The sequence below is a fragment of the Rhipicephalus microplus genome, unplaced genomic scaffold (assembly GCF_043290135.1).
Source record: "Rhipicephalus microplus isolate Deutch F79 unplaced genomic scaffold, USDA_Rmic scaffold_43, whole genome shotgun sequence".
NCBI classification, from domain to species: domain Eukaryota; kingdom Metazoa; phylum Arthropoda; class Arachnida; order Ixodida; family Ixodidae; genus Rhipicephalus; species Rhipicephalus microplus.
In genome coordinates, this window is record NW_027464616.1 from 2,234,141 (window position 1) to 2,249,257 (window position 15,117).

Here is a 15,117-nt window from a genome sequence, read left to right on the forward strand (position 1 = left end):
AGGTCTATAAGGTCTACCGCATGGTATACATGGCTCATATAGACTACACGTCTAAAATTGTATACGACAACTACGAAAGGCTGTCCCACATCACGTGTTGCTTCGATCGGCTTTAAATGTGATGTGTCCATTTGTACTACACGCTTCGCGAGGGTCCAGTTCATGCTCGTTGAACTTCTCGGTGCCTTGGAATAAGTTTGTGCAGTTTTGACACATTTGTAACATAAAAAGTCCGGAGAGACCCCACCCAGAAAACGGAAGCGTGACGGCATACCGCCTTCACAACAAAATAAATAGTGATGCCCCTACAATTAGCAATGCGCTTCCAAGGCGTGGACACTGGCAGGACGTGTCATGACAGCCGTCTGGAGTACGCGCCAATGTTGACGTCCGTTCAGTAATGTTTAACCGTTAACTTTTTTTTAACCCTGGTAGTTGCGCTGATGATGTATGCTGCTAAACATTAGGTCACGGGATCAGTTCCCGGCCACAGCGGTGACATTTCAATAAAGCAGACATACCGAATAAAAATAGAAACGAAAAATATGGAAAAACAATAGGGGTTATAGGCGACGAGTTAAGCATCACTTGCGGGACACAGGAGAGAAACAATACACTGCGGAATTGTTCCTCTCGTTGTTTGTTGCCAAAGCCCTTCTCTCTGATTGGATAAAGCTTTACAAGTGCACGGCCTTTTTTCCTTGAAGGAGCATGCGCACAAGCCAATGCGAATCAGCGCACATTAGGGTTGTCAGCCATAGGATAATTGCCACACTTGTATGGTATATTTTCTGGGGTAGTAGGGCGGTAATACGATTTTCTTATCGAGCGTAAGATAATTTTCACTTTTCGAATGCCATCGATCACCGGAAGAGCTCAACGGTTGATACGACATCCGTGAAAGTAACATTCCTGAATACATCTGAAAACTAAATCTTTCTTTGAATAAAGCCAAACACGCCGACATTGACGGCGAAATCCAGCCGAAAATGTCCATATAATTGCAATAAATTGTCTCCAGCATAGCGCAGACTCGAAGGGTAATACGCTAATCTTTGGAGGGCGCTGCAATGAATACAGTCACCGCAGAAGAAGAAAAACATGGTTGATCCCTCGTCCTAAGAATCGGTATAACACTAAACTGAAACATGTTCAAACAGAAGTATTTGATTTATTTCTGTCACCGACCTGCTTACCTCTCCAATGCTGTCCCTAAAACCCAAGCGCTCATGTGGGCTAGTGACCTAGCACGCACCCAGTTGGATGACCGACTTAAACTAATCATTGAACTAAACTAAAGCCAAACCTTAAACTTAAACTAAACAGCACATCACACTAAACTCGGAACTTGCAGCGCACACCTCAAGCAGAGATCACGCATGAAATGAGCGTACACAAGACGAGCGTGCAGAAGCAACACTCAGATCACACTGCTCAAACAGAAAGACGCACGAAATTAACGCACAGGTATACAAAGAACGAGCGCCAAACACTGTCACCATTCTTACTTCGTTTGTGAGCAGCACGCTGCTTTCGTAGACGCCACCGTGGCAGCGAGCGCATTGATGGTCGTGCTCTCTTTCACTACTGTAACTTCAAAGCTAACTTGCGGAGGAAGCACAAAAAGTACAAAGCGCTCCAATCCTGAGATAAGCGCGCGCGCGAGTGTGCCACCCCGCTGAAGAGCATCTATACGCACTTAAACCCGTCATGTGACTGTGGCCTAGCACGCAGCACCACTTCTCGGTGGTGGTGCTTGCGAGAAAGTGGTGGGTCCCACAGCCGCGCGAGAAGTGGTGGAGCACGACGACCTTCAGCGCGCGCGCCCGACGCGCGTCAGTCGCGCCATCTCACTACTGATGACGAAAACGCGCTGAAGAGGACCCCCAGTGGTACATGGTGCATATGAATGACTGCTCGCCGTTAACTAAGTGTAGATGGCTCGCTTTGTGGCTTTGTGGATAGCGTCGCGTGCTAAGGAACGCGAGGTCGCGGGTTTGATGCACCGCTGCGAAACTTTTCCTTGTCGTTTTTTTTTCTTCGCCATCTTTTAGTATATATTTTACAACGTCATATCCGTAACGGAAATACGTCATCGGAGCTGTAGTGGACCCCGGCATAAAACACTTTCGTGTTAAGAATTATGCATGATAAAGTAGGGTAACTCTGACCATGACGTGGGTACTTTTCAAAAATTGTTTGACAACACTAGCGTGTGTGTGTGTGTTTGACGGGGGATAATTTGAGGCTTCATAGCGTACCGATCGGTAAGTGTTCATTCTTTTTAAATACGCTGGATGTAACTAGACAAGTGAAACATAGACGGCACAAGAGAAAGAAGAACGAAAGAGAACACCAAGATCGCTGAAGCACGCGAGTACCAGAAATATAGAGTACGTGCGTCAGCAGCACCGCACCGCTTTAGAGCACTCCACTACGTAGTGTCATACAACCTGCAGGCACGAAGCCCTACACAAATTGTACGAGTGTACTGAAACCAACTCATTAATAAGCAACAGGTTCAGACAACTGCGTAACTCAACTCCACAAAATAAAGGGGGGGGGTCGTTACTTTCACCTAAACGACGCGCATAGTACACCAAAATCGCGGTATAATGAAATCTCGAGCGAAAGCTAGCGCGAGACAGCAGCCGAGATTCAAGGGAGGTTACAAAACGTAAAAAAAAAAAAGAATCCCTACAAATGCTGTGAGGGCGACCAACCAAAGCCCTCGGAAGGTAAGTGCAAAAGCTACATGCTTGCCCTGCTCACTGGCGGCTCGCAGCCGGCTCACTCCAAACCGACACAAATACTAAAAAAAAAATAAAAGAGAATCTGAGCGGATTGTGCACCGAGCTTGGCAGTGTAGAAAAGGCGGAATAATTCGGGCAAGATAAAAGAACGAATGAGGTGCGTGTACCCATGACTTCGGCCGCGCATTCGTCGGGATTCGCGATTTCCCCGCGACAAGCTGGAGTCTATAGCTTCGCCACCACTGTTCTTTCAATTGTTTTTTTTTTTCGGTCTTCAGCGCTCGCACCCGTTTTTTTTTTTCGCGTAAATCTACAACGAAATGCCAGAATCAAAATAAGGACTAAAATACGAAGAAGAGAAAGAAACGCGCTCGGCTTCGCGAGGGCTTTAATCTACCCCGCTCGCTTCTCCTCTCAGTGGCGCAAGCGACGGAGCGAGCAGCCAGCCCGCGTTGAGATGGGATCTCCATTTCAAATGAACACAGAACCGACCATTCATTGCGTTCCTTTTCTTTTGCGTGGGAACGCGCCTGTCTGATTACCGTGTTCCGCTTACTCAGCGAGCAATGCGTGGAGTGGTGCTTGTTCAGAGAAATGGGACTGAAGAACAAACAAGAAACAACGAATGAAGACCGAAGTATAAACGCGTAATAGGAAGCCAGCGAGAAGCAAGTCAAGAGAAATCGGGATATACAAGACGTACAAGAGACGCATTTGGGTAAGCAAAACTAGAAACGATGTGGGCCAAGGGAAAGGAGCCGTAAGTTAGAACTGAGGTAATACTGGTTTATGCAAGGCAACGAAGAAGTGAAACTAATAACGAGAAAAAAGCTAGTTTTCAAGATAACAATCTTACCCTTGTCCTTAAAAGATGGGGCAGAATGCATCCAGAGAAGGGTAGGGGAGTATCAGTAAATTGAGGCTAAAAAAAAAAAAAAGACGATGACTTTTGCTATGGAGTCGTCTTTGGCGAATACGTAAGAGACCCTGTGAGGGTTTCCTATTCATTTTTTTTTAGCGTTAAGCGCACCATGAACACCTAAATTCTCTGTTACCGTTGCCTGTTGGACTACCTGCGCAACAAAACATCAAGGCGAGGATTTCCCGCTTTATTCCTTTAGTACGCTGTTATTCATGAGATCTTCTCAACCTAAGCATTCTAAGCATGTCTAGAGCTTCTACCACGCGCTTTACAGGACGCTCAGACTGGAGGAAGCAAGCGCTTTTAATCCGGAGTGCGTGCGACAGATACAGGTGAATGGAACGTAGGTGAAGCTGTGTACTAATTGCCGGAACAGCATTGATGATTCGCTCGGCGCTCCTCTTTGTCACCACAAACCCTGCCTATCTTCTGTGAACGCATGCCGGGGATTCGCAGGACACTAACCAATCAATACTCGTACCGAGTCTGCAATCGCGCTCGGCAATCAGAAGTTTGCGGTTGCAGTGCGGCGGCGGAGTTATTAACGCGGCAACCGCGCGAACCAACCACATCGTGCAAGCTTGCCGCCTGCGCAGCTTAATTCAATATATATACTTGCACAGTTTTTGTGTAGCGCACACGGTTTGTAACAAATTGCATTACCGGCGTTGGCTGCAAACTCGCGCGCATTCATCATTCAGGCTTGCAAATTGGCCAGGCTGGGGACTAAACTGCCAACTCATCGAGGAAATGATTTATCGTAAAGTCCATTACAACTACCAATTAGTGTGCGGCCAGCATCTCTACAAATGACAAACAGCCTAATTATAAAACTAGGCGTGTGCGAAAAGTGGAGTTTGAAACAGAATCGAATAGTGATGCCACAGAATCGAATGAAAATACTAATCGAATGCTGTTCGAATAGTTTTCAAACAGTAAGTCAACAATTTTCAGAACAGCCCTAAAACACAACAGTAGATTTATTTGAAACAAATATTGACAAAGTTTCACCGAAACACATTACGGTTAGTTTTAATTGACGCAAAATACCACAATCACGCAAACAAAGGTAAGCTCTTATACAGCATTTTGTAACTGTAGATCTAAATACCTGATTCCCTAGCGAAATAATCGATGTAAAACTTTCCAGCCTGATTTTAAATAAAATTGGGACACAACAACACAACGATTTTGCGCAAATATAAAGCTGTGTCTACCGAATGGAAGACCTTGTGTTCATGATTTACCACCAGTCGCTATTTATGTGACCTGGTCCCTTCCAACTAGGGCTTGTTTCCTAACTTCAAAACACTTGAAAGACATTGTGGCTACATTTTGAGGTCACACATTTGGTTGAAAACTGTTTTGAACACCTATAACATGTTTCTTTTTTTTTAACGAACTAGAAGAGATGAAACAGCAACGTAGATAGAGCATCTGTTTCAGAATGGATTGCACTGAATAACTGCGCACTTTCAACGCTGTGACTCTGCGCCCTCTGTGCGAACCCGAAAACTTTTCAGCACCCCTGCATGTGTTTACCTTTTCGCATTCATATACAATGATAATTCAACTGCGAAATATGCCAGTGCAGATTTTGAGCATGAAGTTTACATGAACGCCATCACTCGCCACGGTCTTCTAGTGAGTGGTACACTACTGACCTGATGCTGGCAAGATTGAATCGAGGTGGCGGCGGCCGTATTTACACAGGAGGTGAAAGCGTTCGAGGCCCGTGTACCTAGATCTAGGTTCACGTGATATAATCCCAGGAGGTCAAAATTTCAAGAATCCTTCACTTCCGTGTCTCTCATAACCAACCATATGGTGGTTTCGGGACCTTAAACCCCATCTATTCAAAGAAAAATTATTTAAGGAATTGAATCACATCAAATTCAACGAAAGGATAGTCCCCAGAACCGTAAAACGTAAAGTAAACGGCTTACATGAACCTGTCTTTTATTACAGGCTTTTTGTTAGCAAGTGAGCTCTGCGGATTCCAACAAGGTTGTGGAAGGGTCAAGAAGGTAAAATTGAAAACCACCCGTTTGTGTCACGAGGCCACACGGAAAGCCATACCGATTATAGGGAAAGATGTGTCTTGGTGGCTGAAAAACTCGTCCTAGTCTCGGGAGCAAATGGAGGACCATTGCTTTTACAGGGTGGTTGATCTATCAGTTCAGCAAACCAGCAAGCTAAAAATTTACAGCTCAAGATCGAATCCATCGCCAACGAATAAATCAAGAAAAGTTTTCAGCAACTGAAAAAAAGCTTTATTTTTGAGAAATTCGTACAAATATGTATTGACTTGGAGCTAAAAACAGATAATTGTAAATTTCTATTTCTCGGCTATTTATTTTTTCATTCATTTTTGTAACCAATTATTCGTTTATTATTTTCAGACACCTCTGAAACAGCGAAGCTGGCGGCGCGCTTCGTCAGGTTGACGCATTTATATGTTTATCAAGTCTTTCGGATACGTTTTTTTTTTTCACTGCTATTTTACTAAACACTATTCTTCAAGCTTCGAGATGGTAGTACAGCTTCCGCACTCTATAACCACAAAGTATCACGCTGCACTAGTGTGACTGCGGTAATACGCACACAATTTGATATGCTATCTGTTGCCATGTTCCTATGTAGCGGCATTCGCGTCTCGGGGCTTTACCCCATTCCTGTGATACGTTCGCGTTTATGATAATGATAACTTTCTGAGAAGTCGCACAGAGCTCTGTGGTACACACGATCGTTTGTTGAGACAACAGTTGCCTTCATTTTTTAGCGGACTACCAGTGAGGAGGTGGACTTACCGAATGTCTGTGGCGTAAACCCGCTTATGATGCCCACAAGCGTTGCCACGGACAGCAGGCATGAGAGGTTCAAACAAAACCAGCTTTGCTGTTCGTGTTCCAAGCCTTCCCGCGAGAATTATGGCACTAACTATTCAGAGTGGCGTATACTTTCGCAATGCGACCACCTTCATTACCGATGCACCGAATCGTACTAACGACCACTGTGCGCCATCACTTGGGGAACGCCCGAAAGCAGCTTAAACGTGTAAGATGCGCACGCTCACTTCGAAAGTTACAAACAGTGGCTTTTAATTTTACGATCGAACGGTAAGACGCAATAGGAAAAAAAAAATGACGAAAGAGCGTGGATATCGTACGCTAAAAAAAACAAAAAGCTGCAGGTGATGGCTGTCCAACTGCTGTAAAGGGAGGCGATACTATACCGAACCTTCGAGCAAGCATGGAGAACCTTCACCTCCGGCAACGTCCTTCCGATTCGCTTCGTTGTAAAGTATAATGAACGGCCGCTAAGGCAGTTAGCGCCGAAAGTGCTCCGGATAAACGAGAGCAGCTCCGGTTCGGTGCACAATGACTTCCAAAGAGCACAGAAAAAAAGTCTAACCTGCGATCATCATCGATATATATATATATATATATATATATATATATATATATATATATATATATATATATATATATATATATATATATATATATATATTCGATAAGGTCCGGCAGCGGTTATCTCCTCAGACTATATGGCTTGAAACGACTTCTTGTCGGTTAGCCTGTCTTTTTTGTTATGGTAGTACCTGCACTATTATTGACAACGGTAACTTAAATGCGCGCGCAACATGGCCGAACGTAACACAGACTGGAATGGCGTTCAATGAAGGCAAACACTAACCAGACATGTTTTAGCGGCACTAGCGACAAGTAACGCATTCACATCCCGCAGGAGAGTGCGGCAGTTTATGTCAATAGTTTTCTCGCAGCGTTTCTCACCGTTTCAAGAAGGGTGTCATGTATTATAGCACTTTTATTCGCCAAAAGCGCGAAACAGGCCGTAGGGGTGGTTTCGTAAATTTCCCCCTCTCGTGGTTCTCTAACGTGCACCTAAACTTAAGAACATGGGCTTCTAGCGCTATCTTATCCATATAAAATGTGGCTGCCACAGCTGAGATCAAACCCGCGACATTTCGAATCAGCAGTCGAGCTTCGTAACCGTTTCACCGCAGTGGCATTCGGGCTGTGGGAAGCAAAAAATTAAGCAGACCCAAGCGACAATAAATATACGTGTATTGAGGACTAAGAAAACACCTAAGAATTTTTCCTGTAGCGTTGATGAATCACTTAATGAAAACAACATCACGTCACCGAGCGAAATAGCCTTGCTTCGAAAGTGTGGTAACAAACGTCGTCCCCGCAACCAGCTTCCCGGATGTAAAGTCAATGCATTCCAGGCTAAAAAAAAACAACTAAACATTTAAGCTGCTTCTTAATAGTGGTGCCAGGCCCCGCCGCGGTGGTCTAGTGGCTAAGGTACTCGACTGCTGACCCGGAGGTCGCAGGTTAGCATCCCGGCTGCGGCGGCTGCATTTCCGATGGAGGCGGAAATGTTGTAGGCCCGTGTGCTCAGATTTGAGTGCATGTTCAAGAAACCCAGGTGGTCGAAATTTCCGGAGCCCTCCACTACGGCGTCTCTCATAATCAAATGGTGGTTTTGGGACGTTAAACCCCACATATCAATCAATAGTGGTGCCAGGTATGAAGAAACTGCGAACCTGGGTGGCTTCCTTTCTTTGTTTTTATTTTTCTGTTTTTTCTGTTCAGTCATGCCTGCGTCTTTTTATTTATATTTCTCTCTTCCTATATCCATTTCGTTCTTTTGCTCTGTTTATTTCTTGCCTTCCTCTCTCTCCTTCTTTTGCTCTGTTTTCAGCTTCCCTCCTCATTTTTTCGATTTCTTTACGTATTGTTACATTTCTTTTCTATCTCTGATTCTCTCCCGTTATCTCTTTCGTTCTCTATATTTCTGTTTTTCTATGCTATGCTGTAGTCTCTCCCCTCCCCTTTTCCCTCCTCCACAACTTCACTTTCCTTTCCCACCCACTTGCTATACTCTACCGTACTATGCCGGGCCAGACTACATTCAGCGAGCGCGCCTGGATAACCCCATGCATGGTAACCACGCTCGCCTTCTGATCGTGGATACGTGAGCTCAAGACCTGTCTCGCCAGGAATTTTTCCCCTTTTTCTCTCTACCTTTGCTTCATTTTGTCTTGTCTTTCGTTATCTTCCGGTGCCTGTTCTCTCGCCCATCAGAGTTATCGCCTCCCACGTTTATCGAATCGACGCGCGCGTACGGCGAGCGAAGGAAAAGAAGATGACGAAACAGAGAGCGCATGTGTTCACAATGATAATCGTTTCTGTTCACGCGTCACGCTGCTATGCTATTTCTAAACAGTTGATTGATTGATATGTGGGGTTTAACGTCCCAAAACCACCATATGATTATGAGAGACGCCGTAGTGGAGGGCTCCGGAAATTTCGACCACCTGGGGTTCTTTAACGTGCGCCCAAATCTGAGCACACGGGCCTACAACATTTCCGCCTCCATTATTTCTAAACAGTTCCACCGTTAGAAAAGAAACCGCACTTTTCGTTATGAATAGCGGTTAAAGAGGCTTTTCCACTCGCTAGATTTCGAACGTTGGAAAGCAATAACGTATTTCTGTTTAAAAATATTTACCAGCGCTACCCCACAGTCATTCTAACCATTCTAAGTCATTCTAACCATGCTGGAACGCTATTTGTTTCAGCATGGTTAGAATCCATAGAATAAAAAAAAGCGCCATGTTTGGTGTTTATACAATTTGAAGAATTGATTGATTGATGGATTAATTTCAAAATTGAGGCTAAGTGAATGAAACGTGATATCGTTCAAGGAAAGTAATCCCGTTAGCGCCGAGCTCTTTCTGCGCCAACATTTGCAGAGACACTGAATTGAAGTGTCTACAATTTCAGGTCGCATCAATGTGAAAGGCGCGCAGCGTAAAGTTCGCGGTGTAGCCTGTATACTAATTGTGTTCTCATCCCACCGATCATGTTTCTGTAAAAGCGCTCATTAGAAAAGCGTCTGATCCATATGCGCGTCCGCGCACATTGATCGTATACGACCTTAACTAAACAGTTAGGCGACCATTCAGCCACCTTAACTCGCACCAAAATTTCTTGTTTCACGCAGCTCTTTCTTCGAAGAACAATTCACTAGAAGTAGTTAATGACCATACTTCAAAGTCGTTCATTCATATTGCTGATAATCTTTATTTTTACTTTAACGTATAACGTTATACCGCACAATTAACACGAATTAAATAAGACTCACTTCCTCTGCATTTTGGGTCAATCTACATTACGCTTTCGTTCTATATAAGGTACGTTTGTAATTTGATTGATTGACATGTGGGGTTTAACGTCCCAAAACCACCATATGATTTAGAGAGACGCCGTAGTGGAGGGCTCCAAAAATTTCGACCAACTGGGGTCCTTTAACGTGCACCCAAATCTGAGCACACGGGCTTACAACATTTCCGCCTCCATAGGAAATGCAGCTGCCACAGCCGGGATTAGATCCCGCGACTTGCGGGTCAGCAGCCGAGTGCCTTAGCCACTAGACCACCACGGCGGGGCAAGGTACTCTTGTCCGCGCATGTATCTTTTGCTTACAAGTTTCGAGCTACATTCATTTACAAATGAATCCTATTACACAGTTTACCGCATTTGGCGACCTCACTGTGTATTCTCTACTTATTATTTTGCTATTCCTGTTTACGTACCCCCTCCTGCTTGTGGCTGAATGCGGACTCTACTATTTCCAAACAAATAAATAAATGAATGAACAGTAAACAAATATGCAAATAGCGTTGCAGCAGTAAAACTACACCAGCGCATCCCTCTTGCCTCTCGCACGACAATCAACAAGGAATGACCGAAACTAAAGTACACAGTTGGCGTAAGAAGAAAGGAGGAACACGACAGAGAGTAAACGCCGGCGCGGTTGTCGCATACTCCCATGCATGGCGGGTGATCCATCTCACGTAGGGACGTCGATCGCCATATTTTCATTTATTTGTTTTTCGCAGCGACATATCTACAGCACACTTTCTCGAAGAGCACTCAGCCTTCGCAATCCACATATATCCAACTCCCTCTTTCCTTCTAGTTGGATGCTTTTATTTATTTCTCTTGCTTTCGCCCCGAAGAACGCCCGTCTATCAACCGCCACTCAGTCTTATATACGACTTCTTCTGTTACTACTAAAAAGATGCGTGTCGCGCATTTCCGCGTTATTTTTTTCCCTCTCTGTTTCTCACCATGCCCTAACAGAAGCATCGCTTTCGAAATCGCAACTTGAGAGTGTGTCGCTTTTTCTGTTCTCCCGGCATTCTAAGCGACAACCTTCTTTGTGTTTTTTTTTTCTCTTTACAGCGGAGTAAAAGTCACGTACACATTGCGTAAAGCGCTCGCTCCCGTTATACAATCACTTTCTCTTTACATTCCTGCTTCTCCTTTGTTGAGCTTGCAGAGCCGCAGTTTCTCTTTTAGGGGGTATAAAAAAAAAAGACAAGCGTCAACAGTCTCTCTAGATTTTTGAACACTCGCAAGCAGTTTCTTTTTTTTTTCTTCTTCAAAGTAAACAGCGAAAGACATACAAAGTAACACGACGTGAAAAAGTCAAACAGGAAAGCTACGTCTATACGACATCTATGAACACAGGCGCTTCTACGGATGTACAGAGATGAACCTGAAGGTGGCGCAAACCCCGACGACACCGGCACCGGTCGTAAATAACTCCGGAGCTGAACAGAAGACAGCTCAGTCCTATAAGGACACAAACTGCCTGACTCCTAGTCTATCTTCGCCCCTTCTAGTCACTGGAGCTTCGCCGAGTGCCGAAGAGATAGCGGTACGGCCCGCAGTTAAAAAAAGAACAGTGCCGCGAGAACCAAAAGACGTCATCCTAGTCGTTAGGGGGCAGTGCCGTCAGCAGCTATCACCACCGTTCCCGTAGGCATGCGGCACCCTAGATGCATAGCGCGCAGAAGAGGAAATGCTGAGGCACACTATGAACAAACAGACAAAAAGAAAATAGACACCACGCTATATTAACGCGATGCTTGATGTGAGGAAAAGAGGAGCGAAGTGAGAGTGATATCTCTTTTTTTTTATTGTCTGTATGCGCATTCTCGGTTCCCGTGCGAGAGATTATTGCAGTCAGATTATTGCCCAAGATGAGCGGTTGCACAACGCTCGCATGATATTCCTTCGGCATATGAGGACTCCCAAAGAACCGGGACTGAATGAAAAGATGGCAGCTATATGGCTTAGCCGCAGTAAATAAGAACCTAAGATGGTTAGCAGCCTGGGCGGCATTGTTGGGCGCCTTATGATCGTAGCTGTCGGGAGAATGCAGTCGCGCAGCATTACACCAGCATTTGCTTTCGGAGTCGGTATGCGACACGTCTCAATTAGCTGATGAGGTATAATATTCGATATCCACACACGCAAGCTGCTTGTGCATTCGAAAACATGGTGTGCGCTTGGTTTTTGTTGAAAACAGACATGTTTCGGTAAGTTCATGCTAATCCCGAATATTTTAAAGGGTCTTGCAACATTTTCTTCAAAGGTGCTCAGAAAAGGCTGCCAATCAGCGATGCTCAAATTCTATTCGATTAACAATTCACCATTCAATAAAGCATAATTCAATAAACGACGTTTGCCACCACATGAAGCAGTATTGGTAAGGTTTTTTTTTTCTGTTGTTGTTGAACAATATCGATTGTCATTTTTGGCAGGCACATTCGACAAGGCTGCAACAGTTCACATTCACATGAAGTTCATACAGCCCAAACTTCCAAACAATTAGAGACTGTTCTATCAACATTCAAGGTACATGGCGAACATGAAGAAAGAAACCACTGCGTAACGGTCTGATCAATTATATTTAGTTTGGTAAATTGAAAATAGCGTTAGGCATAAGTATGCAGACAAGAAATAAACAATATGTCGTGTAAAGCGAAATCAGACAGCAATTCAGGGCACAATGGAATATTCTTGCGGAGCACTTCTTGAAGGTTCCTGGAGACTTCTTGGAGACTTCTCTGCGAGGCTCGCACCCGTATCGATGTGGATGTCCACAGTATGTCCACAGGAATAGAGACAGGGTCGGGAGAGGAGGGGGGAGAGTGGATGTAAAAGAGTGTAGTGGTGGGCGCTTGCTATGTGGGGGTGCTGCTGCAGTATGACTAACGCGAGACGGCGGGTAGCACTCACGCCGAGCAAGAAGCGGAGAGGCGTCGAGAACAGCAATGCGAATGCAGACAACAAAAGCGGGACCATTCAAAGGCGGAGAATGATGCGGCCAAAGACCCCCGAACCCGAGGAAGCGTATCGCCATCCGCTGTCGCTCCCGACGTATGATCTGGCATAGAAGTGTCGACGACTCCTATCTACTCATCTCCAGCATTATTATTACCTTTACCTGGATTCAAATTTATACTTCCGTCTACTTACAAGTATTCTGAAGCAGTGCCGTTCACACGCCCTTTAAATATTTTGTTGAACACAGGCGCGAATAAATAAGAAAACACCTTGATTTCGCCGCCTCCCCACCAGCTCTTTCGGGGAATTTCTTGCCAAATCACTGTTATTTTTGTATCTAGCGCACTATGCAGCATCGCCCCTGCAGAGTTTTGCCAAACGCGGAATTTTTCCGAGCTCTTGCGGCACCCCCTTTTGAATGAGCCGACAGGGCGAAAAAGTCGGATCCTGCCCTCAGCGCGCTGCATTTCATTGGTTACGATGAAACCCGGCATCGCGTCGACAAATATGGGCGGTGTTTTCAAACCAGAGGTATCTTCTTTTATTTGTTTGTCATTCCAATGAGTGCGGAAGTGCACCCATGCGGTAAATGTGTCAGAAGCCTTTCTTGATTATATTTGTTAAGGTACGAGCCGTTTAAATTCATTTTGAAGCTTTTATAGCCTGCACGAAGTCTGCTTCAGAATAATCAGCATGACGGCCTCTGAGATTCATTCCGGCCGAGCGCCTCACAACATCACGACAGCAGCGAAACCTGAGGCCACGTTTTAATCATCATGGTCAGCCTGTGCATTCTAGCGCGCTGCTCGGTAGGTGCGTGCCTACTTGTTGTTTTCATCGTCCCCTAGAGCGTGCGGCTAGCTAATTAGCTATTTGGCTGGGCGGCATACCTGGCTAGTTCGACTAGAACATGATATGACCAAAAAAAAAAAAAACTAGGCCAAGTCATAGTAAGATCGAGGTAACAACGCCACGTAATAATAAGACCAAGATAATGAAGCCATGTAAAGCTAGAACCATGCTAACTAAAGTATATTCTAGTTGACGCACTAACTAAACCATAATGATTAATGCGGCGTTATACATGAGTACCATGTAAATCCATGCTGATTATACCTTAGTAATATGATGACAATTAGTATCCGGATGAAATAATTACGTTAGATATATCTATACTAATGAGGGCCTTGCTAATTGCACCTGAGATAATTTGTCGTTTTAATTAAAACCTTTTCAATTAAGAAAAAACTGCTCCTTCTTATGTTCATTAAACGCTAGGTAATTAGCATAATCAAAATTAGGACAGAGCTCATGAGGTCGTCACTTCGGAACAGACAAAGTAGGCGAGTAGACGACCAATTCGAAAAGCTGGAAGAAGCTATAGGTTATCACAACCTCAATTCAATGGCGGCGCAAGATGCCCAAATTATTTTATACGTAAGCTACTGCTTAGCATGCACCACCTCAAACACTTCACGGTCACACAGCCACCACGACAGTCCCGAGTTGAACTGGGGCCTCCTCAGAATCGACGAGTTTGTATCCGAGTTCACGCGTCAACCAGTTTTTTGGCAGACGCCCGCGGCAATGATCGGTCCGCCCACCACGTTTGCTCCTGCCGAGGAGCAGCGCTCACACAGCAACGCCAGGGAGCAGCACGATTCATCTATCAGCTTTATCATGCATACTTTGCACACACGCACGCAGAAGTAAAAGTTATACCATAACGTTGCTACTATGTATCGTATTCAATTTTACCGCACTCAAGACGTATCCACTCACAGTAGCGTTGCCGCCATGATGCGAATGCCCCTGTTGAAATCCTGTCCTGTATTCAGCCCAGTATTCTGTCCTGAAAAAATTGTGTCCTGAAATCCAGCCCAGTATTCTACCATTGAGCTACACCACTTTTCTTTTCTGGGCGGGGATATTCGCCAGTATCCCTTAATAACTCACCAGTCTTTCTTTTAAAATGAAGTTGATTCTCTGTGTGTGTGTCATGGTATTTTCGAAACTCCATTGCAAACTGACCCTAAGCAGGCTTCACGTAGGGAAAGAAATCACGTTAACATCAGTAATTAATCATTTTAGAACAGCAAAGAAACAACCAGGCGTCACATCATGAAAATTTCGTAACGAGTGGGTCATCGAATGCTCCAACCTTCATTACAAAAGGCAGGTAAGTACTAAACTCTAATTAAACGATCCAACGAAGAATCACTGGCTTCAGGCATAATTCTTCATCGTCGTCAGCCGCAGCATGAAA

The 15,117-nt window shown here is 44.7% G+C and overlaps 1 protein-coding gene across 2 annotated transcripts in view; it reads right to left on the minus strand.

Moving 5' to 3' along the window:
- The window catches only part of LOC142787060 (solute carrier family 35 member F1-like), a 103,194-nt gene that overhangs the window by 32,782 nt on the left and 55,295 nt on the right, over positions 1 to 15,117 (minus strand). The gene's annotated exons all lie outside the window — the stretch shown is intronic.